At 35.2% G+C, this 27,152-nt stretch overlaps 1 long non-coding RNA gene across 1 annotated transcript; it reads left to right on the top strand.

Moving 5' to 3' along the window:
- The first annotated feature begins 1,791 nt into the window (after window positions 1-1,791).
- On the top strand, window positions 1,792-13,814 carry LOC135298137 (uncharacterized). The gene is made up of 3 exons (XR_010360126.1): window positions 1,792-2,028; window positions 7,023-7,087; window positions 12,875-13,814. It is a non-coding gene; the product is annotated as an uncharacterized LOC135298137 (long non-coding RNA).
- Window positions 13,815-27,152: the final 13,338 nt, after the last annotated feature.

The following is a 27,152-nucleotide window of genomic DNA, read 5'->3' as shown; positions in this document are numbered from 1 at the left end:
CATATGGGGATGGGAAGCCAGAGTACAAACAGATCCACGCACTCTTCACGTACCTGTTAGGCAAAATATGTGACAATTCTGTGATCTCTGCCTCCAGCTGTGAATCTTCTGAAGATGATGTCTTGGAAAGTAGGTTCTCCTCCACCCAGTGAATGGGCTCAAAGAGAAGTCTGAGAAATGGGCTCGAATATCGTGTAGTCAGACATAAGAATTTTTTTTCACCTGTATTTGCAAAGATATACGTTTGAGAGTTTCTAACTTTTTATTTAGAGAACTTTGAAAATATATTGAAAAGAGTATACTGGAGACTAATAACTTTCCCTCCAAAATAGCCCATGTATATTCTATGTGTATAATTAAACTGAGATTGTGGTATTACATTGTAATGGAAGTCCCATGCTGTTTCAATTTATAAAATAAAAGAAAAAGTAAGAGAAAGTAAGCTTCAATACTACTCACGTTTCTCCACCAGTCTCAGCATATCAGAATTATCTTCCTGCAGCGATTGACAGTAGAGCTACTAACTGTGCCAGCACTGAGGTGTGGTGATTTGATTTAGAACCAGGCACTGTGCCTTTTAGATAACTGGAAACCACACAACTGACTTACTAATCTATCAGTCCTGTCACTGGCAAGGCATATGGTGACTGAATGGTGTTTGAAGGCTTTCTTACTGATGTGAAGAACAGGAACCTTAGAAATGTCAATCCATAGCACAAAATAAAGTCTCAGGGGACAGTGGATCTGGCTGGCTGGACAACTGGACAGAGGGTTATCTTTTTTAAATGAAGACAATAAAATAAATAAAGTTCCCTCATACCAGATGGCCTGATATGAGGACTGTGTAGCTTCCTGCTTACCAAGGTGCTGTACTGTAGAAAAAAAATCCTACCTACATTCTAAAAATGATGCTGAGGAAAAAAGGCAAATCAAAAAATACATACTTTTAAAACATGAGCAAGGAAAAAGAAAGGCCCAACAGCCTCTAATAAAAACTGTTTTTTTTAAGACATACAGAAAAAATAATAAAAATTACTTTTCTCATAGTACTATAAATGTTTAGACGAGAGAAGGTTTTATGGATACAGGAATAAAATTGACAGAGCATGACAAATCTTCTTAGAATAATTTGCTTTAAAATAAATTCTCAATACTAATAATAACATACTGTGTTTTCTTTATGATCCTATAACATTTTTTCAAGATTGTACTGAAAGAAAAAGTAGTGTATAAGCATTTCAAAATATTTTACTGATAAATAGACAACCTTGACTGAAAATGTATTTATATTATTCATGAAAGAGTGGGATTTTTCTATGTTCAGGCTACAGTTCAGATTTCTTATATTACCAGTTGCTAAACTACTGTTACAGATCTTCTGTGATATTAAAGCACTACTATTTATACCACAATGTTTACTTCAATATCCAACACGTGAAAAATTAAATAAGATGTTGCAGAGAACACAGCAGGAGTTTTCACCTTTTAGGAAATAATACAATTTTGAATTTCCTAATCAAATCTGCTTCTGTTGCCAACATGTACAAACCAGGGATTAAGACATGACAATAAAAGTCAACACTTAATGAGTCATCATGAATTGGCCCATTAAAAATGATAAATTCCAAAGACAGCTACAAGTGTGTTAGTGCAAGAGGAGACCCAGGGTAGGACTCAGAATATGAGTTAAAGAAGTCTTTCTGAAAGCCTTACAAACAGGTCAATTCTGACAAAAAAGGATGTATACAAACCATAAGCTTTTGTTTCTTTCATTTCCCAGCTTCTCTGCATTGCATTGGGAAACAGGTGTTAGTTGTAGAAGTAATGCTGTGGTAACAGAAGCTATCAAGGCATGTGAGGAGGGCAACATTTCTGAAGAAAACTTTATCTCCTTAAGCAAGGATGAAAGAGCGGATAAGAAAACAGAAAAAAAACCTGAAAAAATATGATGGCATATTTCTTCATTCAATTCTCCCATGTCTTTCAAACGGCTTAATTCTTCCAATTGTTTCAGCCAACCTAGCAAAGGTATGTTTCTTTTCCTTATGAATCTTTCTGCTCCATTTTTACTTCACAGAGATATTTTTTTCTGTTGTCCTTACCCACATTGTATTGAACAGGAGAATTCTGAAAAGCCACTGTAAAGTCAATTTTAGTGCTAATTATATGCTTCATTGTGCAAAACAGGTGAACAATCACATGAATTTGAAAAATGACAGGTGAACAAAACTTTTTCAAAACAACCCAAAACATAACTAATCAAATCTCTCTGAAATTCTAAGATCATTTTTCACTTTAAACACAGAAGATAACTTCATGGGTAATATTCAAATGTTTTACTTTATTCAGGTGTTTTGATTGCAATGGAATTGTATTATATTTTATTAGATCTCTGGAAACTCATCAAACTCTTGATTATGCAGTATGTCTGTGCCATAAATACATAGGAAAAGAAAGAAAGAGATCTTGTTTTACTGAAGAACAAAATTTTCTCCATAATTCTTTCTCATGTTTAGCAGATGATCACCCCATTCTAGTGCCTGAGCCTAGCATTTAGGCTGGGAAAATTTTATGTGAAAAACTAACATTATGGACAGTTAACATTTTGTGAAATCTTCTCTCAAAGACCACAAAAGGCACAAAGTCCTTGGTGGCTTCCAGAAAAGATGAAGATAAATAAATGCAACTGTATGTGCATTTAGAATTTGACTGAAAGTCTAGTCAGACATCAATGATTATCATAATGTCTCAGTGCCCTAATATATTCTTCATATCTTTAGTAAATAAAATAAAATAAATTTATGGATTGGGGTTTGGATTATACATTTTCCTTTCAAACCAATTTTTCTGGACTATATGTTTCATTAATTTTGCCATTGGCAAACAGGTGAGTATGGAGCAATCAAGCAGTAAATATAATGATCAATATATAATTATTAGCCTTTTAAAATAAAATTCCTAGACATGCAAAAGTAGCAAACCAGAGAAATTAGTAAATTGGGGAAAAGTTACAATAACAGTGTTTACTTAATCAGAGTACATCTTTGTTTTGTCATTTATTGTAAGTGATATTATTCCTCATTACTTGTCATAATTTCTCCTTTGTCTTCTTTCCTGTTTCATTTTCAGTTTTAGAATATCCTTACTGAAAATCAAGGAGCAGAACTGCATCCAGTACTCAACATGTGGGCACATATATGGACAGTTTTCTAATTTTTTTAGTGGCTTTCCTAAAAATTTGTAACATTTTAACTTTTGATATCTACTGAACATACATAGACCTTACTTACAGGTCTTAAATTAGTGTGTGTTCTAAGACTATGGCATCTCCTTATATGCATAGAAAATGGGAAGCCTGTATATTGATGGGGGGAGGTCCACATTGTAGTTTAACAATTTATTTTTGGCTGTAGAATGCAAATGCAGAGAAAATTGTTCAGAAAAATGTAGTCTGCTTTTCTCCACTCTAAATGACTGCTTTTAAATTAACCCATTTAATCATTTTTCTTGGAAATATAAGATTTTTCTAATATAACATGCAAAATATTTTTTAAAGGCAAAGAAAAATAAAATAAATCAAATATCCTTTTATAGCCTGACATCAGTTTTTCACTTGGTTATTGAAAAGTTGAGAACAGCTATGTGGCTTCATATTAATTGTTAAGATGAAGTATTCAGCAAAAAAAGAGCATATAACTGTTTAAAATGCAGAAAACTCCAGAAAAGAACTTTCTGCGAAACATATGCGCACCTCAGAAATATCAGAAATTAAGGATTTATACTGAATATATTGAAATAACTTAATTCATCTGAGATTTATGAACTCATGGCAGACCTTTTCCAGGTGAATCAGTTGTGACAATAGAGACATGTAAGAAGTTTCGGTTACCAACATCTAGTTCCAGGAAGAACTGGCAGAATTATCAGAAGACAAATAACTTTTCCACTTCAAAACTAGCACTAAATCAAGAGCAGCCACAGGCTGCTGGGTCCAGGCCTCCATTACCTGAAGTAACCACATAATACAAAGCTGTTGCTATTAGATACATGTTGATATTAAGTGGCTGTTCCACGTCAGTCATCCACCCAAAGGGATTTTGGTATTCTGCAGTAGTGTGGCTTTTGAGTTTATCCTTCCAATGATTCTCGTATAACTGTCCCACAGCACTCAATGATCCTCCAAATACGTAGATTTCTATGTCAGCACAAATGAGAAACACTGTTGAAGAGTATTCACTCTTTTTCTAGCACAGTTTAGTTTATGGAAGGTAAAAATCAAGATCTAACTGTGATAAAATGATACAGATTTTAGCAATGCATGATGGATGGATATTCCTCTACTGCACCTGTGTTGTCAATGGGAACATGCTAGCTAGAAGTGAACTAATTAAGGACGTTCTAATTTTTTGTTCCTTTTTCCATCCTCTGTCCACCTGAACCAGTTATCACACACTCTGTTCCAGTATTCATTGAAAAAAATCTTGGGAATGAATGCACTGGGAGGCACAGTATATCTCAGCATGTGAGATAGGCACAGCCTTTAACAGATGTATGCTTTATGTAGAGGTCAGAATCAGCAATCATATACTGCAGATTCTAAGGAAATTGGTCCTGGCATGCTACAGCATGCATTTCAGACTCTAACTACAGTATGAGCAGACATATCTGTTCTTAATGAGGCCCAGGCCTTTTAAAATGTTTTGTTTATTTGCTGTTTTGTTAGTTTCATTCAGCATCTTTAAAAATGTGGAAAGTCACAAGAAAATCAATGTTAGATTCTGCCTAGACTTAAGGTAAAGTCTCATTTGTGCTTCATTTCACTAGTGTAATCCTAAGGGGATAAAAGAACAATTCTTTTACCACAACACTCAAGATCAGGCAAGAAAAATTCCTTGGGTTCCTATCTAACTGCTAAAATCAAAAGCTTGTAAACCAGCTAGCAACAAACTCAAAAGGAGGATCTTTTAATTCTCTGCTGCCTCCTCCAGAGAATTCCCTGGTTTCACATTCCAGAGTCACCCCAATGTTTTCCATGACAACTCTAGCTGCAGTCCCATCTCAGCTGTTTCTCAGTCACCGCAGTACAAGTGCACCATGGCCTGCTGGTGTTACACGACTTCCAGCCAACCTATATCATCAGCATATGATAAATCATTCCGTGTCTCTCCCTGGCTATTCCTTTTGCTGCTGGCTTCCCTGTATGCTCCTGCTTATACATTCATTGGATAGGAAATGCTGACACATCCCCAAACCGTAGGCTAAGAATCCTGTTCGTGACCATTTCACAAAGATCTCTAAATCAAATCCTTTGGATACACACAGGTTTTATCACTGCTTTTCAATAGCATGCCATATCCTTTCTATTTCTAAAGATTTGAAGTGAACTTGGTGACCTTAGAGGAGGTAGATTTTCAGGAAAAACTCAGCATTTATCACAAGGCTATCAGACAATTTTATGCAAACATAGATGTTCATAATTAATATGCTTCTGAATAACAGCCTGAAAATATCCTACTTTGTGAAGAATATCCTACAATGACATGAGCTCTAAATGCAAATACTAATTAGGGGAGGACCAGAAAAACATAAATTATTGCCCTCTGTGTAAATATTCATTATTGAAAATTGAGTAAGACAAAACCAAGATTCTCCTGTTTTTCACAATGCACTAAAGGACCAACAATAACTGAAGGTTAATTAATACCAAGACTTCAATAGCAAATTCAATAACAGGGTTTCAGATTCAAGTACTGTGTTATAACAAAATTTAAAAGGTTTGTCTTTCACTGTTGATTTATATAGCTTCATCTCTTTTATTTCCCAAAAGATTTCAAATTTTCTAGTTAATTGGCTGAACCAAAAGGACACGTTACTTACTAAGTATTTCACCAACCAAAAATATTACTTGTCTATCCATCTAAATACCCAGGTTTTAAAAGTTTTCTTTGTTGGGGTATTTTTTCCTTAAAAATAAATAATACTTCCCCATGTATTAAGACATTTTTAAAATTATTTCTTTCTCTAAATTATTTGTCTCAATGACAATTTTAGAGAGAAGTTTTTGTGATATAAAACTATTAAAGGGATTGGAAAATCTCAACCAATTCTTTGCCTTTCATTTTCAGAAATGAGAGATTTTGGAAAAAGAAGGTTTGCTTATATGTGAATGTAGAGTTGATGAAATCGAACATGAACATAGTTATAATCCAGACATAGACAACCAAACCTGCAGATAGGCTTAATAGCTTGGCTTTTCATTCTTTATGATAGAAAAAATGAGGTCTTAAAATATTTTTGCTTTGAAGTTATTTGAGATAGAACATGATAAATCTAAAAAGAATAGGCTGGCTATGAATAAATTGAAACTTACGTATGGAACATCACTGATCAAAGGAGAGAGGTTTAAGGTAGAAAAAATGTAATTGTTTTTACATACAGTAGTATGTAAAATGTAGTTGTTTTTTGATATGTTTTGTCAGTGCTATATATCCCTGGATCTTGGTAAAGGATCAAGGGATATACTGTCCAGTACAGGGCCTTGGCCTGAATTCCAGAACCAAGACAGGCCATGTTCAGCAAGAGGGTTTGGATAATTTTCTTCAAAAGTCAGTCCTACACTGGGTGTTCTATATAGAGACACTGCTTCAAATATGGGAAGATGCAGGATGGTAGTGCATATAATGTCTTCAACTCAGTGAGAAGGAGAAAAGGAAAGGAAAGACCTTATAGGAAAGACCTTAAGCCTCAACTAGATTGGAGCGATCTTGATAAGTCTAGATGTTCCAAAAATTTCTTCTGGCTCTATGGTATTTTTCTTGATCTACTTGATATTGAGGATCATCATCTGAGGAGTCCTTTATTATAAATGCAAGATTGGTCAGCAACACAGAATAAAGTAAGATATTCAAGTATGGTACTCAATAAGTTGGAAAAGGTCCTAGTGATTACTTTTTCTATCAGGAAAGTTGAAGGGTTTTTTATGACAAACCTTTCTTTCTTTCTTTCTTTCTTTGGTCAAAAAGGAGAAAAAATTGCCTAGGCTTCTACCTCTCTGCATTAGCGTCCTATTTGATTCTGCAAATAAATGGTGAGTATTAACTGATTTAATTACTAAGTACTCAAACACTTTTCTCTGTCAATGCCCTTCACTTGTATTTCACTTAAGTGATCTGGGCAGGTTGTCTGTGGCTGTTAAACACTATAATTTCCTTAAAGTTAAGACATCTTGTTCAGTGAAGATTCTGTTGTCAGCCAGGCTTAAGTAGCAGTGATGCAATCCAAGATGTCTTCTAGCAGTGCCACCAATTTCTTGCCTAATTCTAATCTGGATAACTTGCTTCCTTCTGCTGTTAAAAATCCAAGTGACAGACTACCACAGTTTAAGCTCTTCCTGTCATTTACTTCTAAAGTGTCTTCTTTTATTTGTGTCCCAGTGCTGTCAACCTGCAAAAAAGCTCCTTTTCTGAATAACAGATTAGCCATGGTCAGAAAGCAGCTGTACTTCTTGATATTGAAATTCCTCTCTTTACTCAATCTTTTCTTTTCTGTCCCCACCTTAAAAAGAACATATGTTTGCATATTCTCTCTGATTAAATAAATTATTCTTATGTTCGTGCTGAGGGAAATACAAGGTTGGATATTTCCATGTTGTATGGCAAATACTTCTATAAAAGCAGTATAGAAATGCCCAAGAAAAAACATCATTAGTAAAAGAATATCAGTAACAAATGCACATCAGGAATCTTGGATTTTCTTAAATTCTGGCTGGAACATTTTAAATAAGGAACATTTTAAAATAAGAAACATTTTAAAAAGCTAAATATTAAGGCAGCAGAGCAGTCAGGGTGTGGGAGAGGACACCGAAGCTCCACAGTGATTTGAGTCTCAGTGGGACCTTGGACAAATCTCCCATCAGTCATGCAACACAACCCAGGAAGCAGCCTCAGACTCGTGTCTGCTCTGTCTCAAGGGTGCAGCACATCTGAACTTGTGGTGATGGAGCAATTTGGGGTGACTTGTGTGGCAAGTGCTGTGTAATAGGTAATAGAAAGGAGAACAGATTTCTTTTATGTGAAATTGAGGCAGTGAGAATTATAACTAAATGAAATTGAAGAAATGTCTTGACTTTTTACTATTTCACAACAACTGGATTAATCACAACCTCTGGCATCTTACCTGAAAATTAGACCTTTCTTTTTACCTTACAGTAGGGAAATGTTGAAATGCAGTTACGATCATACTTTGTGCATAACTGAATTTCCTTGCAGCAGCCAAGTGATTTGTACAGTTCTGAAAAGAAATGGCCTGTACTTACCTTTCCTTTAGCTGAATACAGCCTATAAATGTTTCCAACACTGAGTTCTTTTTCCTATTAAAGATTATTTCAAATTTTATCAGTTCTATGAAATCTAGACACATGAAATCTCCTACATATATTCTTCCTGTGCTCTGAGTTGCTTACTTTTGCACATTGAATATGGTGGCAACAGCATGTGACTAATTATTCCTCGGCTCAACGTTTGATTTGCAAAGACTTGCAGAGTGACTTCTGTAAGGACAGCAATTTTGGAGGGCCTAAACTCAAACTTGATTTAACTCAGACTTTCTCCGGCAACTGCAATTATTTTTTCCTTGGATTTGCTTCTAGTTCTCTTCTAGGTAAGCAGCACCTACCTTACAGGGCGTTGTGAATGCCCCTGATCTTCCACAGCTTATTTTTGGTTTTATGTCATATATTGGGTCTATGTATCTTAGGTTTCTCTGGTACAAGTTGGCACAAGCCCTGGGTCTTTCAGTCTAACCCACCAGCGGCTGGCTCCTTATCTGAACCTTTGGTGAATAGCAGCCAGCTGCCCTGCCTTCCTAAACCCACCCCTGCTTATCAGAAATGAGAAATGTTTCAATCCTTTGGGAGTTACACTCTAAGTTCAAAGGCAAGCAAATATCACATGACATGGAATTTTTAAGTCTTTCCTCCTCTTTGTTTAAACCATACAGCTGAAAGTAAATCTCTCCTGAACACCTTCTTCAGCAAATCTGTTTTTCAGCCAAGACCTAGGTTTTGTGACTAGTTGCTTATTAATTTATTCTCTATAATTTTAACAACAGATGGAAGGAGATGCAAGTAAGAGCCCTGCTTTATCAAGGCTCACTATATAGGGCTCACTATATTAAAGCATATAGTATTACTTTTAATTTGCTAGAATTAAAGGCAAGTATATTGAGAGCTACTTGAGATGACCACATCTGGTACAGATTATTGCCTCCTTTTAAGGACAGCACTAAAAACAATTTTTGATACCTTTCTAAACTTGGTTTTATCAGACATCTTGTTTTAGTTAAAGTTATTTAGATTCTGGTCATGCAGCCTTTAAATGCCAAAATGCAATATGCTAAGAGAACAGCTGAAGAATCTGAGAATCCAACAGTATTTATGTCTTATTTCTTGTAGTGCATTTAGCATGCCATTGAAATGTTCCTTTATGAGCTCCTAGAGTCAGAACTTCAAAATAAAAATCAAATGTTTTATTAGCTATAGGGATATCCAGAACATTTCCTTAAAGTTACCAATTTTTAATTCTTGTCGTCTGTAACATAGATTAATTATTTAAAATTTAATAAATTTATCCTCAGAATCCAACAGACAGAGATTTGCCACTGAGCTATCTGAATATATTCAAGAGAAGACCCCAAATTCCAAATGTATTAAACCTGTGGTATGGGTCTCATAACTGACTCAGTGCCTTCCTAAGTGGCATCTGATTCACACTGAGGTACCACTGTAATGATATTCATAGCTGTACAATTCGATTCTCTGAACAAGAATTGTATTAATATTTATGGGATAGTAGCAATGTATATGCCATTTCAAGAAGATGTTACAAATTCTGTCAAGGAAAACAGAACTTTTAGAAAGGTATTTTAAAGTTGCGTTTATGGGGCTTAAGTTTTTTTTTTTTCAGTATATAAATATTTATATATATTGCTTATATCAATGATTTGGGCTATAATATTAAAGTTTTATCATCAAGGTAAAGAATTTTATGACTGATCCAGTAAGTACAAGAACTGAAAATGGTGCTTTCATGACATGATTTTCCTTGACTGTCACTAATATTCATTCAGCAGGAACAAGAGCATATTACAGATGTTCTCATAAAGTATTTTTTACTTCTGTAAGCTGTGACATTTCCAAGACAGAATTCTTTTGTCTTACATATTCAGCATTTAGGATATCATAGAGAGCAAATTTAAGACATAAGATATAGGCAAACAAAGAAGCAGAAGCAGAAACACCATTTATTATAAAGGAAGCATAGGAGTCTAATAGGACATCAGCCTGGCTAAACAATGGGTTCTTCTTGGACCTCAAGACTTAAGTGGGAAGTTCACAGAAAGCAGAAATTAAGTCAGATTCAAGGGGAAGATGACAGAGTAATAACACAAAGGAAGAAAATCAGGAGGTACAAGGCACTAAAAAGACCAAGCTAGTAGGGGACATAAAAAGTAACAAGAGGGGCAATGTAAGTGATAAGGGAAAATTATGTGGGAAATGTAATATATGCTGCAGGAAAATGTCATGCTACAGTTAAAGAAAGATGGAAATTTATTTGTAAATGGCATAAAGAATGTGAACTGATGGATGACATTCCTTGTCTCAACATTTTCAAAGAATGAGTGTGATCTGCATTTGGGTGACTGATGCAACTTCTGTTAATGACAAAAAACATAGTATTTTAACCTATAATAAGGAAAGGGTTTTTGAACACCTATGAAAGTTAGGGACTTTAAAATTATTTGATACAATAACCCTTATCCTCTATAATTTAAAGAGGTGACCTAAGCAATATACTGTAGTGGTTACTCTAAAGAGTTATTGGAATATAGTGATACTGGATGACTAATGAGAAACAAAATAAGGCTTCCTTGGAGCCAAGTATGGTCTGTGAAAACTGAATTATAAATATATAACTTTAATTTTTCAGGAAAATTGTAGGAACAAACAAGTGCCAAGAAAAAAAAAAAAATATGTTTAACAGTCAATGAAAGATTTATTGAGAACAAACAATATCAAGGAAATTTGATTACTTGCTATAATAGAGAAATAGGACTCGTGAGAAGGGAAGACGCAACAGATGTCCCTTACCATTACCATGTGTTAATACAGTGCTATTTCTTGTAAACAACCTGGGAACAAGTGCTCTAGATACAACTCTCAGAAGCTGGTTAGAAAACGTGTAACTGAGATCACTATCAAATAGAAAAACATATGTATTTAACTTCTACAAATGCCTACTGACTCTAGTACTGGCTGCTGCAGTTAAGCAAAATGAAACTTCAAGAGAATGGCTTGATGGACTAGAATTGAACTGGATCTTGATAAACTAGACAAAAGGCCTGAAAAAATAAGATTAAATTTAGTAAAGACAAACATAAATATTTCTATTTTGATATGAGCAGTCCGTAGCATAACTACAAGCTATGAAATATCTCATTTGGCAGCAGTGATACAGAAAAAGTCCTTCTGGTAAAAGGGATTACAACATGACTATGACTCAAACATTGACATTTTTGGAAAGGGCACATAAACAGAGAGAAAGTATGTACAAACAGCAGTGTAGCTGTATCTTAAGATCATTGCTCAATTTTAGGCACCTTGATTCATGAAACATATTGATCAGTTAGGCACAATCCAGTGAATGATCAAAGGTTTAGAAAACATCAAAACCAAGAAAAAAAATGAAATGGTTATTTAAAATCCAGGGGAGATAAGGTTGTAGAGGCACTTGACACTAGCCTTTAAAAACATAAAAGACTGCTGCAGAGAGGAAAGGAACAATTTGCACTTTATCATGCACAGAGCAAGAAATAGTGCTCCTAAATGACAGCAAGAAAGATTCAGTTTAGATGTGAGGAAAACCTTTTTAACAATAAAGGTAATAATCCAGTAGAACAAATTGCTTTGGATGCTGTAGAAATAATTTGAAGTGTCTGAGAATAGGTTAAAAAAGTACCAGTAAAGATCATTTAAAGATGGTCTAGCCATAAAGAGATGGGAAAGGATGAAGCACTGCATTTTCCAGGTCTATTTTCTACCAATTCTGTGGACCTGCTAGAAAATGTTGACCATTGACCAAAATTATACAAGGCTGTGTCAAGTACAGCAGAATCCTGTAATGGATGTGTAATGCAAACAGCAGGGACACAAAGTGTAAATGCTTGTCAAGCTCAACAGAGCTCAAATTCAAGGCTGGGCTGCTGCTGAGGTTATCAATAAATGTGTAACAGGGAATGCTCCTGATTCTGAGATGGAAGTTTTCAACTCCTACCTGGGAAACTGGGAGAGCTGCCTACAGATCTTAGCATTCTCCTTTTTTCCTTCTATAGTATTTGAAGAATTGGATGTACAATATTTATATTAAAATCCCTCCCTATCATTGAGGTCAATGTCTATAGAGCCTATCTGGTGATCTAAGCTGCTTTATAAGGCATATTCTAGAAAATCTGAAAAATACTAAATTTCTGTGACTTCTTCCAGAGAAATTGTTTGATAAACTATAGCTAAAGAACATGATACCTGAGTCCCTGCTGATGACTTGCTGTTAAGGATATATTCCTGCTGTCCATGATATGCAACTTATCCTGTATTACTTGCTTCTGCTATGAAGTACAGTGAGATCTCCTGAAAGACTATCTCCATAGTCATTCCAAGTAATCATTTTACAATATTTTCAAGGTTATAATTTTAGACTTTTTAAGAAACATGATGGGGATGAGTAAGATCAAGAACCAGAAGGTAATAGGAAACACCCTTTTCTCCTTCTCATAGGACACAACAGGTTAATATTTTTTTTTCCTTTTTTCCTCATGCCAGGAGTCAAAGAAAATCCACTGCTGGCAGAACCTCAATGTATGTCCAGCTTTGGCATTCCATCCCTGCTGCCTAATATGCTGTTAATACTTTAATAATACAGCGAATCCTTTCACCAGCCTCACCAGAACACCAACAATATCTCCATTTGCCTTCCTCACAATCCAAGCTCTATCTTCTTACCTGAGCACAGCAATCTCCCTTCTATCCCTTCAGCTTGCTCAAAACTTATTAGTCACTTGGATGTTTCAATGTAGTTTGAACAGTGATGTAATACACATGATTTCAGTCCTCTGTAAAAAAATTTATAGTCATACTCCTGGCCTTTGTGTTTTTCATACCTCCTACTGATAGAATTATGCTAACTGCTGTGCATGGTTTTTCAAGACAGATCACAGGGAAGTTTTATGTGCTAGTTTATATAATTTTCACATACTTTCTCACAGCACAGCATACTATCATGGAAATTCCTGATTTATGAGAAGAATTATGAGAAGAAAATTATGTGCTTTTGAATGACCTAAGAAATAAGTTCTGGAAAGTATCTTCTTAGAATGACATATTATTCATTTATCAAAAATATATTTAAGACAATTATGTGTGAACTCTGAAAATATTATTAGCTTTGGCATGAATAATGGTTACTTCTTTTTGCTTTTGTGAACTCTTCAGCAAAAAATTACAGATGCTACACAAGACCAATACATGAGCAATACTTGAAAATCTGATGATGTAATAGAGCTACACTCTTGAGTAGAAACCAAAACACAAGTCATTCAAAATACAACTTCGAGATTAACCTAAAAACATCTAATAAGTGAGAGATCTACAGCCCAATTAAATTGAGTAGTGCAAATATAAAAGGCAAAATAATTTTGAGTCTACCAACAATTGCCTATAGCCTGAGGTGAAATGATGGCACAGAAAAGTTACATGACCCAGTGGCCAGGTGTCCAATAATTTACTACAGGCTGCCTGGAAGCTGTTGACAGAAATACTGTCAGAAATAACATTTAAGAGATACTGATCTGTAGAATTCAGTCTCTCATCTCTCACAGAGTTCATAGGTGATCGCATTCACTTTCTCTAATTAGTAAGGGAAAGCAAATAAATCCTTTGTATCTTTTTTTTTTTCCCCGTCTGTGTAAAATGTAAAATCCAAACATACTGTTTAACAGTGGGAGATGATAAACATTAGAAGTGTCTATTTATATCTTTGTGCTCACAGACCTGTAAGGAAACCCGTTAATTATCCTGTGCTTACAATTAATTTCTCTCAAATAAAATGCTGATCATAAAATTAATTCAAAGGCATAGTCAAACATTAATGTAGCTGAACTATGTATGAAATTTTTATTTTGGAAAAGACTCCTAAAATCAATGAGTTCAAGCATTAACCTATCATTGCCATGATCACCACTAAACCACGTCTCTAAGAAGTTAGCAGATGGATAGTCAATCACCACAAACACTCCTGGATTAAGCAGCTCCATATAAAGATTTATTTTATCTGTAAAAAGGAAATATACTCTTATATTTTTATTGCAAAAATATATGTTATAAATTCAAACTGTGCCTCCTTCATCTGGAAGCCTCATTAATTAAGCAAAATTGGTAAGTTAGTTAGTTAATATTTATCTCCACACTTTTTCATTTCAATTAGCTAAACTCCATTAACTTCAATGACTACTTTTGTTATCATTTAATTATGACCACAATAAATCGAGATGGGAGGTATTTAAAAGCAAACACAAAATCAGTGAAGGCTTCAAGAAACAAAAGATAGGATGATCATTAATGTCAGAAATGGCTAACTTCTTGAGATTAATGTCTCTCTCAAAAGGCAGTAGTTACCCATTCAACATTACAGGAGAACAGTCTTTTAAGGAGATTCAAGGGATTCTTTGTTTTCTACATAGTCACAGTGACCACCCTTTTGAGTATTTTTGCAATAACTTTTACTTAACCATTAAATAAGCAAACTAAGCTTCTCTGTTGCCACCAAGAAAGAAAGAAAGAAAAACATAAACGACCCTCCCATCCTGTATTTTTACACTTCTATTCTAAGTTTGTACTCTTGGCAGGGCATTGGTATTGAAACCAGCTCTTAAACATTATGCTTGAAATTCAGGCTTACAGGGCTTCACGTAGGTGTGTGGGGAAAGATAATTAACTCATTAATTGTTGTGACTGACAAAAGGATAACAAGACTTAACAGTGATGGATTTTAGGCTACACACATGCTAGGCCTTTATTCAAGGGAGAGATTTTAAGCTTTTCAAAGAGTGATTGGATTCTGCATGTGAGATCATTTAATACAGAATTTCATGCCTACATTATTCATACCCAGGGTATATTGATTCTTTTATGTTTAGAAATCACTCACTACATTTTGTTACTTATAGTTTATGAGCTACTAGCTGCAAAAAGGAAAAATTCTATGTGTAAAACTCAGGGGATACTACCTTAATTCCACTTAAATTATTTTAACCTGCAGCATCAACACAGGTGTGGGTCATTGAATATTTTTAGGAATCAGGCCAAAAAAATTCCAGCATATCTACTGGGATAAAATTCTTGTCTAACAGGAGCTGATGTGAAAACTCCAAATCTGGAAACAAAGGAAATACAAGCAACTGGGAAGAGCATAACAGCTTGCGAGCTGAGGGGCTATAGAAAGATTCTTTTCAGGTTCTGCTGAAACAGGCATCTCAAGAACAATTCTGGATATGACCTAAAGGAAAACCAATTCCCCTAGCTAGTCACAGTGGTTTGCAGCTCCACTAGTAAATATGGTTATTATATAAGAGCTTTTTCCTTAATCTGTTGTTGACAGTATTGGGGCATTTTATATTGTAAGGACTATGTGTTTGAAAAAAACCTCACCTTTAACCACAAAACAGGATGCAGACTGGCTTTGGATTAATACTTAATGAAGAGCAAAATCAGAAACAGAAGCGAAGTCAAGACCACTAATCTGGAAAGCATTATCTCTGAAAGTAGCCAGTTAGGACACTTAAGAAATGAAGACAGAAATTAGGTGAGATACCATGTAAATTCTTATGTGACAGGATTGTCCTCTATAGATATTTATGCTCCAGTATGCTTACAAGCCTAAACTATAGAAAACTTGTGTTTCCTGATGTTATTTCTTATATGCCTAAAATATTTTTTGGTGTTCATAGGACTTAATATATTTTCCCAGGTATATTTCAACTTAAAAACTTTTACTTTTCTTTTTAATGGAGAATGAATCCATTCTTTTCTGTATAATTGTGAGATTTAGCTTCAGCATCAAGAGGGATATCTCCTTTCAAGAACATGTTGCTGAAAAAAAGCCTCTGAAAACTGTGGAACAGTTGACTGCACATTCTGAGTAGGTGCATATGGAATACATGGATAGTTCATATCTTTTGTCAAATGTTAAGGCATACCGATACTGATTGGCCCTTGATATTTATTTCAAAACAATTCAAACTAAAAAGTAAAAGCTCATTAGAAAAGCTTCTAAAGGAAAACAAAACAAACCCAGGCTGTTGCTCCTTTCTATCATTTACCTCAGATTTGTGAACAGAAGGGAAAATAACTATGTTAAGTAGTAACCTGGCACACACTCCTCTTCCACAAAGACAGGGTTTTACAGCTGGCAAACAAACTATTCCCTTGCAACAGAGCTTTAGCAAAAAGCTAAAGCTGTCTGTTCTGTCTATTTTGGATGAGATGGCATATTGAATGTGTCAGGCTTGGACTCTGCACTTTCCTGAAATCTCATCAAAACCTAGTGCCTGAACATCTGAGTCAGATGTCAGGAGTGACAAAAGGGCCAGCTAAATGCTTGCGGCTGCCCAACCGGCAAGCTGCTGCTCTGCTGTCAGAGAGTAATCAGTTTGATAGGTTTTGTCACACATGGAAAGCAGTGATTTTGGAAAGAAAACCAACAAACAGAGAGCTAGGCTTAGAGCAAAATAGTTGGTGCCTCTATGGTTTTAAGTTAGTGTTACTTTCAGGCATCTCACCTTATTGCTTGGATGGGATTATGAGCAGAGTGTACTTCCTCATTCAGACCTACTACTCACCACGTTTGTAATGTGGTTTCGGTGTGAAAAACACTAATATCAGCTCAGGTACACGACTTGGTTCAGTCCTTTGAAAGGTGCAGTGACACCACAAGCATCTGATCCTCATTGGCTTAAAGATTCATTCTCACTCACTCAAATGAAGGAAACTGCAAAAGCCCAACCAAAATACCTGCTCTTTGCCTCCACAGTCCACAGACAAGGACAGGCAGAGGTTTGGTCCTGCTTGTGGGAAACTGAAGACAGCAAAAGAGAGAAGTTAGAGAGCATGGTGTGTTTATTCCCTCCCTTCTGCCAGGCAAACACGCTGAGGAGCTATTGAAAGATCTGTGTCACTGTATGTGTCTCTTTGGACAACCAAATAATTATGTGTCCTTTCTCACTGAGCTGCCTGAGGAAGTGGAACAGAAAACCTGGATCGTTCTCAGTCCTAGAGGATAAAACCTTGATCCAAACAATCAAATCCAAAATAAGTGTTGTTTACCAAGGTCTATTAAGCAGGGGGAACATGTTACTGAAAAAATTTCTAGGAATTAACAGATGTTTCAACACCACTTGCAGTTGAATTCAGTGTTAGTAAAACAACTTGTAAGAAAGTTAGAATCAGTGAGCTATTTCCGTATTGAAATTGTTAGATCCAGATGATTTAGATGCATGTGGCATGAAGGCACCAATTATTGATGGTGATTCTTATGGTCGTGCCCAATTCTAAATGCTGTAGTTGTAATGAATAGAGCTTTCCCACCCTTCAGTGATAAGCCACCATCCTGGAATAACAAGACATGAAGATCTCAATTTTTCCACTATTTCCCAGCATATAGGGGGTCGAGTGTGCTTATTACTGTAGAATTGCCATTCTCATTTATTAATTTACTGCTACCCCACATAACACCAGAAAAAAAAAAAAAAAGAAGAAGAAAAAAAAGATGTTCAAGGGCCTCCTCAGCTTCTCCTTAGTTTCTCAGCTGTATCCTAAGTTGTGTGACCAGGCTAGTTTAGCATTTGTTGAAGGACAGTTATTTTGTGAGATGGCTGCCTAATGGCAATTCTTGGAGCTGGGACCTGATGCTGCTCCTCCTGCCTTGTTCTGTTACTTCTTTCTAGAAATGAGTGAGAGAATATTTTCCCTCCCTTTCCTTTCCAGCACTGTTTCTACATTTGTCCACAAAACTGAAAGGTGAAGATTTAAATCTGTTTAGTCTGAGGTAAAAGGACCAAGCTCTTGGGATACTTGGTTTGATATCAGCAGAGTAAAATCACAATGAATTGGATCAGTTGCTCTTAAATGCTCATTCCTCAGAAATAGATTGCATTTACCACATCCAAAGCTATGTTTCAATTTTCAGCTTTACTACAACCTCTATTAGACTATTAAAGAGCATTATTAGTGATCCATGCGGATTTTCAGAAGGAAAATCCCATCTCAAAATCTAAATGTAAATTATGTGAAGGATGAAAGTAGGTGGTTTCTGCTCAGTAATTCAGGGCTGAAACAAATTAGAATGAGATAAAATCAAATATTGTTTTAAAATTTTATTATTTATAGTGAGGAGGAAAATATTTTCAAATGCATATATTTTCTGCATAATAAATTCTGGTGGACTTCATTAAAAGAGTTATCGTTTAGGAAAAAACCCACTAAATTATTCTGTGATTCGAACCACAGAATTTCAATATTGATTAGGCTCTGAAATAGAATTAAAAGTAGTCCATCCTTGCCATAACTATAAATTATTCTGAGGAAAACCTATTCTTCAAATGTAAATCATATTCACTACTGGTTGCATTAAAGTTAATGAAAAAACTAATTTAACAGTTGGGATACTGTATCTCATGCTCTTGCCACATGCCTTTGTGAAAGAAGGAAATGCAAGTATCATTTTTAGTAATATTATATACTGATGCTAGGTGGGGTTATCTATTTAATTTAATGATTTAATTAGCTTTTTTTCCCCATGTACAGAATCATGTGTTTACAAGTATATCTGCTGAAATTTTTTATAATCCAAACATCTCCACCTTTTAAACCAGTCAGGTTTTCAGGCTTCCTTTTGAATACAGATAAATAGTATTGCACTAATGAAAACACTAAGAATGAGGAGACAAAAAATATTGCATTTTCATTGATCTCAGGTGAAAGTAAAATTGTTTAGTCTGTTGAAATTTTCTGAGCTACAGGGATTACTCAGGCTGTGAGACAACATACAAAAGCTTGCTTGACTTACGATTTAATCTGAAATTTTTTTGTGGACTGAGTTGCCCACATAACTTTTGGTGAAGGAAGAAAATGGTTTTATTTGGTCTCTGAATTGATTAATCGTCTCAGGTTTGATGGATGTCTGAGACAAATTTCAAGGGAAGTAGAGAAGGAAAGAGAGGTTGAACACTGTGTGACTGCATATCTGACTTTAAAACAGTGACTTTTAAAACAAGTCACTTTTTATAAAACTTCTTAATTGTAGGGAAATTATTGTTATTTGAAGCAACCTTAGTAGATAGTGGAATATAGTCTCCTGGTTTGCTGTCTGAAATTTAAATAAAGTGTTACAGGACATGTAATAAAGGACCTAAAAGAACATTTCAGGGAATAAAATGCCATCTACTTTATTACCGAAAAGCATGCAGGAAAGGGACCTGTAAGTAGAGTAAGCAGCATAAATTTATGTTTATGAAGTAAGGCATAAATATTCACAAAATAAGCCAAAGACTTTTTTAACAATAAAACCAAGTAAAAAAATGCTGATTGCTGGTTCCTAATCCATCGCTCTGTCTCATTAATGGGCACACAGTAGATACAACTGTTTCCTTGCTCTTTGATGGCTGTTCTATCCTGGTTGTTCTGGTTTTTTTTGGATAGGAACTTCTTGGTACCATTTAACAGCAAAGACTATTTTGAATGCATGGCCTAGAAGGGCTGTGATCTCTGGTTCACTTTTATACACATGTGGCACGGCAGCAAGAGTAAAATATGCCTAAAAATGTAATAATGTGACAATTGATTAATTTTCTATATAACATTTAAAAATATTTGCACATCAATTCAGCCACTCTAGTTTTGAATACCTTATGATGGGCATAGATGTTTTACTATAGGGTACTCATTGAATTTTACTTTCCCCTGAGTTTTTGAGTTTTGATGTTATTTTTGTTGACACTATCTTGGGTACCCTCATGCTCTGCTTCATTATATATATATGTGAGGTTTGAACTTAACTTTTTCCTTCCATTAGAATTCAGTGGTATTTAGAGACCGAATTATTCTCTTTTTCTTTGCTAAGCTTTGACTGAAATAATAGTAGCTGAAATACATTGAGTGTTACTCCTTAGGTCTTTTCTTTTTTCCTCTAAGTCTTATTAAAGTGGAGTTACACTTCTAATGGCCTCTTTGTTTATTTCAAATAATCTTTATTTATACTTCTCTCTTTCTATTTGATTTTAACAATAGTGTTTTTTCCATGTTTGTGTATCTGTAGAGGAAGCCTCTGTTCCCAGTAATATGAACTTCTAGTAATATGAAGGGTTTGTGATCCTACAAGTTGGATTTTACTGTACTTATCTCTGGTTATTTAATTACATAATTCACTTTAATACAAAACTTTATGTACTTTTGAAAAGATTTATATTCCAGCACAAATCTACATCCCTATGCATCCTAATTTTATTACTCTAGTTTCTGTTGTCTTTTCTGTCTTACTTTCTTGTCTGCAGCTCTCTAATTTAAACTGTCTGTAGTTTGTTTTAGGAGAGAGTTATAAGGGCAATGCAGGGAAAACCCCTTCATTTAGCCATAAGATTTATTAGACAATCTTACAGTCTTTAAGGAAGAAGAGTTAACCATATTTTTTTGCATATTAGTCAAAACCAAATAATCAAAAATTCATCACCACACTTGTGCCTGGTTTAAAGACAATTTACCTTGAAACAAATGGAAATACATTGCAGTCTGAGAACCTTCAAATCCCACCCTTACCACAAGGGGAGTCTTAATTCCTCAGATACCATTGATGCTCAGCACCTTCCTGAAGATGCCTTTTGAAGCCAGGGTTCCAGACAGGCCCACCCTTCAGCCCATGCATTCTAATTAGTGTTCAGATGTGCTCTTGTGTTTTGAAGAAAGGTGAAACAAGAGACAGCTGCTGGTCTTCAGCAAAGCCAAATGAAATTAAAAAGTCTAACCCACATGAGTGCTTGAACACTGGAATTAATACGAAAGATGCTGACAGGCTCTTTTTATCAGTCACCTTTCAAACATGTTTAATTGAGATCACCACAAGAGTATCATATTAATATGTAGAGGAGGTAATATTAAAGAGAACAGGTGAGATGAGATGAGATCACAATGGAATTTTTGAAGCCTCTTTTATTTATAAGGACCTGGGAAGTGCCCCAGGAGTTATATAGTATCATTAATCCATTTAAGAGGCATGTGGGCTAAAATGCAAAAAAAAAAAAAAAAAAAAAGAAAAAAATTCTAACCTGAATCACTCAAAATTTCTCATAAATGTAGAATACAGAAATCAGCATCAGCAGACAATGTAAGCAATGTGCTCTGATCTTCATCCCTCACAGTGTTGGGTGCTTTTCCCAAAACAAGAGAGCTACTAAAGGCCTTCTGTGTTATCTCCATACTCCTCTGGATACAGAGCCCTGCAGGGCTGCAGCATGGCCTGGATCAAGCTGTTGGAACACTGTTCTCAGCAGTTCTTCCATTGTCCTTTGGGGAAAGGTAACACCACCCCCATGACCAGCCCAAAAGGTGGGAGAGGTAGTAGACTCTTACACTTGCAGAAGACAGGTAATATTTTGGACTGTTATTAGAGAAACTAGTGAGATAGTCAATTTGGGTACTACAGCAATATTTACAGACATTTTATAATAACTATTGTGACTCTTTATTAGGAGACCTCTGGTTTGTTTTGCTGGTTTTTTGGTGTTTTTTTTTTTTTTTCAAATTATCGTAAGATAATTTGGTGCTAATCATTTTCTTTAATGAACAAAGTTTGTTATCACCATAAAGTTGGTCTCTTCAGATACTTTTTAGAAGTAATGTCACAAATTATAAATTCCTGATGAGCTTTCTAAGGTTAAATTGTATTGTGATATATATTGACTTTTTAGAGGATATATATAAGGAGCCAGCTCTCATATTTTACAATGAAAACCAAACTTCAAATAAAACTTTAATATTTTTTCTTTCCTGGTGAGTATTAAGTTCAAACTACACTCTCTTATTGTTGTCTTTTGTGTGGGCAGGAAAAGGAGGAGTCATGAAGAAGCAAAAAAAAAACAACCCAAAAACCAAAAAAAAGGAAAAACCTCACTATTTATTCAAAGACATTAAATTAGAATCTCATTCAAACCTTATTAGTCTTATTTGGGGAACTCCCACTGGCTTTAGTCATATTCTGCTCCAGCTCTTTAGTTAAGTAATTAATATTCTGAATCACACTATTTTAGGGATCACGTAATTTATATTTTGGTATTCTTCTGACTTCCAGAGCGTTAGGGAAAACTGCCATGAGCAAAAGTGTACAGTTCATCTGAGACAGCGTGCTGTTTTACTGCACAAATCTTGTTTTATTGTCTGTCTGTAAACAAGTTGTCTCCAGATAATTAAATGGAACTGTACTTGAAGGCAAAGTGGTCCAACCTTTCACTCTCTTAGGAGAACATTTTAACCAAGTGGATTATATTTTCTGTCTTCCAGGATTATACGCAGCCAGTTTATCCTGACACTGAGAATAGTTTGTTCAGATTCTTAGTAACCAATGCAACAGACAAAATACATTATGAGTCTTCAAGGCTGTGGGTGCCTCTGACAAAGTGAGGAGATTGCATTTCATGAAGTTTCATAGCCCCCACCAGTGACAGGGACAATTTGTATCCCCTTCTACCTGTTACCTTTCTCTCTCTGTGGCAATTTTGTATTTAGCTTTCTAGTATAATTTCCCAACTCTCCATGTATCTGGGAAGGAAGTTCTTCTATTCTACAAATATTTAGAATTTAATTTGTTTTTTAATATACTAGTAGAAAACTAATGGAAAACTTATGAGATACTTTCTACAGTCATTTGAATTGAAGGTTTATAATGTCATGAACACTACAGATAGAAAAAGAAAGAGTGCATATAATGCTTTGGGATCAGGGAGTTAGCAGAATTAATTTCAAGTGCCTGTGTCAAAATATAGTTAGGCTAGTACTACAGAAGATAATTAGTCCACAAAGAGAAGCTGAAAGAGGACATCTTCAGAGAAGCTAATACACTAGACAGCAACATGAGCTGCAGTATCCTGATGTTTGAGATAATTGGCTGTACCAGAGATTTGTCTTTACTGTTTTTTACTGACTGAAAATATTTCAATTTAAAACTGTTTTAGGTTCCAGTGGTATTCGTCTTCCTATAATTCATCTCTCCCAAAGGAGAAGTGAAAAAAAATAATCCTAGTCTGTTTCATGTTTGACACACAAATATGTTTCTGCATATTCAAGTCTTGAGCACAGCTTTTCTTGTACCTGTTTTCCTTAAATTTGCTTGTCGTTCATAAATAATAATTTGTGACTACTCAATACACTGATAAAATACACTCCCAGAGATTTCAATAATTGTTAATGGTCTTAAGGCTCTTTTGAGGAAAGACTCACAAAGGAGGTGCTCAGTGCCTCCCTGAGTCTGTATTTCTCAGGCCTTTCACTGACCTTTGTGTCGTGAGTTGAGTGGTGAAACATCCTTTGACTGAACTGTTACACAGCTAAGGTGGAATGGCACTGGCCACACCAGGAACTCCTGAAGTGAAGAACAAGAGCAATCAGTCATCTCTTGACAAACTTGCAATTTTCTCTATCAGAGCTGTAGCCTAAGGAGAGCAGTATTGTTATTGCTGGAGTTTTGAAAAACAATTTTCCATGGTATTGGAACAATTCCTTTGGAAACTCCATTAGCTGTTGACCTGAGAATGGAAAAAAATAGTGTTGGCCAAAGCAAGTCATCTTGAGACCCCATTAACACCAGTCCTAAATGACTTGTTTTGAGCTCTCCTGGACTGCAGTGGACTGTGGCAGTATCTGCCTGTGAGTGGGACAGCTCTCAGAACCTGCCAGCTCTCCAGTGTGGAACACTTAGAGAACCTGATGACAGGACCCAGGCTGATACTCTCAATTCTTGATGCTCAATACTTTGTCCATTGAGAAAGCCCAAAGCATTGTCATTTCAATAACTCTTGAGGGGAATTTTTCACAGGTGTATTCACATACTCCTACATCTGTGTGGGCGTTGATCTGAGTGCCTTAAAACAAGCACAGCATTAATATGAGGAATACATGGCTAGGTCACTGTTAAAATTGTAGTAATTTCTATTGAACCACTTTATAAATTAGTCAGTAATAAACTGCTGCCATAATCCTTTTGACATAAACTGCTTATCAAGTCGGGGAATAGGGTGGGAAGCAGACACAAATAGAATTCCCTCTGACAAGGAGTTCAGGTGACAAGGTGGTCCTTTCTGAACCTCATGACCCAAAAGGACAGTCTCCCTTGCCTCTTGCATTTCCCTACTAAATTTTTAGACATAAACCATTGATCAAATCTGGGACAAAGATTGGACTCTCTCACACCTGGACTCCATGAGGAATTAAAAAGCAAGGAGCCCTCTCTGAACCTTGTGATTGAACGGAGGGTGTCCCTCTTAAAACTTTTTAACCCCAGTCTACACATAAATAGTTCTAAATAGATCCTAATTTTCATATTCTTGTGTACATTACATCCATGTAGTAATCAATAGAGTGAACCTTGAAACCAAATTTTGTTATAATTTTGCAAATGTACATAAAACCCACCTTTGCTGATACCTTTTTCCATGATGCTTTAAGAAGCCCAAAACACTCATTTTGCTACAGCATTGTCTCTTAATATTTATTTAAATGATTTTATCATATTTTATAATGTTTTGTTAGTGGCATTTTCTTTCATGTACTTTTGAACCAGGAGTCTCTGTATTTTTTATACTATTGGATACTGGAATTGAATTACTGGAAAGTGTCTTCCCTTATCCATCTATGATCAGAATACTTGTTCTATGAAATTTGGAGAAAGGAAATCAGGGATTCACTCATGCATAGCTCTCAATGCTCATCTGAACTAAGGTTCCCAACTGCTGCCATGGTTTGGACCACAGACATGAGAGTCCAGTTTCAGGTGGTTTTTGTCTTTTTTCCCCAAGACCTCCATGGAGTTGGACTGTGCTCTCTGCTGAGAGACCCTATGCTACAATAACTATGTTTTTTGCAAATAGTGGAAATGCCAGAGAATATACTGAGGCTCATCAGCACAAAAAGCATTTCTTGTGTTAACCAGAAACCCTCCAGCCTTCTGACAGCTGAATAAATGGAGCCTTGAGCTTAAATATAAGACATATGGAAAAGGACCAAATTGCAGGCCTAGGAACTTCCAGATAGGAAAATAGAAGAAAGAATTTGTCCTTTAAACTCCAAACACAGGAAAGTGACACCATCTGTCATGCTCTCACACATTTTTATCAATGACTTCTGACTTCTGGAGACACCAGAAAATCATAGCTCTGTTATTACCTATTTTGGACCACAAACTAAATCTTATATTATGTGAATCTATTTTATTCCCGGATCTCCCATATTGTGTAATCTTTTAATGGCTTTTTTCCCTTCACTGGTCTTTGTGATACTCACAACCACATCCAGTTTATTATCAATTCATGGCCAAGCTAATCTTCTGTGTTTAGAGAGCCAACACTTTAAAGTGCAGTTAGCATTCACATAGGTCAATTATGTGAATACACAATATACCTGTGTATGCAGTAAGGTTTTTCCAACATTCAAAATTAACAAAATGCTTCAGGTCTCAGCTATAAGGTGAAAAGACTAGTGGCAGTGGTATTGTGAATGTAAAAACTAAATAGTCATTACTACAGTCAAATCATTTATGTGTGCCATCATGACAACTTTAGTGGGCATATGTTAGGCAAATGTATAAATCATAATCTTCCCTCACTAAGAATTTTCTAAAAGAAAAATATTCTGCTCTGGTGAGATTAAAATTAATGTAAAAAAATCAGAGCACTACGAATTGCTTTTTGGCTAATACCTTCTTCTGTAATCTTTTGTTCTTTAATTTTTAAATTAATACATTGCACATTTAACAAGGGGGACTTGACTGCGAGGATCTACTTATAGAAATTACAAAGAGGTCCTTTTTTGTCAGACAATTTTTGGGTTTTTTCCTGAAAGATTTTTGGTGTGTGCTTGGCATACAACATTCTTGAAACAAAGCTAACTCTGGAAAACAATCCAAAAACCAGTTTTCTTATTCAAAGATAAGCAGCACTACTGTATTCATGTTTTTAGTGTTCTGACTGCAAGTACCACACTATCATTACACCCCATGCTCAGAAATCAGAGAATATATTTTCATTCTCAGCGTAGCTTTGGGTATTATTTTTTCAATTCATCCATATTAAGACTTTTTTTTCAGGAAACAAATCTGCATTTGTAAAAGTAATTTGAAATATTTTACTAATATCTAAGAAATAATATTGAAGTCTGATAAAATTTTCTATGTCTTTACCACTCATGCTTTTAAATATTCCCTCTTTCCAGAATAATGTCTTTTGTTCAAAACTTTTATTTAACTGATCATAATTTTTGCAAACAAAAAATAATCTTATCTAAAACTTCCATGTGTAATATTTATAAATTTTAAGACAACTACAAATATTGACTGTGCCATGAAAAAGTAAACTAATGTGAATGCATCCTTTCATGGTTATCACAGACAAGACAGCTTATGACAAATGTTAATACATTTTGCAAACTTCAAAATTCAAAATTATCTTAAAAGCACAAAACCTTTGTAAAGAATGAACTGAAGGTTTGTTTTTTGTTGGGTTTTTGATTGGGTTTTGTTGTTTCTTATTTTAATTGGGGATGTGTATGTCAATTGGTTGTTTTTCTCCCCAGGGAAATGAAATCAAGGAAAGTGAAAAGAAGATATAAGGCAGAAATTCTAATGCAAATTTTAGTTAAGGAACCAGTGACACATGTCTATACTTACATCTTTAATCATTAAAATATCTATGTAAAAGAAAATCTGTGAAGTTAGATTTAAGGAAGGATACTACTCTGCCTATTTACCCTGTTAAACATATGTATGTATGCACACATTATATTAGAACTA

Source organism: Passer domesticus, chromosome 3 (assembly GCF_036417665.1).
Source record: "Passer domesticus isolate bPasDom1 chromosome 3, bPasDom1.hap1, whole genome shotgun sequence".
NCBI classification, from domain to species: Eukaryota; Metazoa; Chordata; class Aves; order Passeriformes; family Passeridae; genus Passer; species Passer domesticus.
The sequence above is the reverse complement of the archived record's forward strand: the minus strand, read 5'-3'. Positions and strand labels throughout refer to the sequence as shown.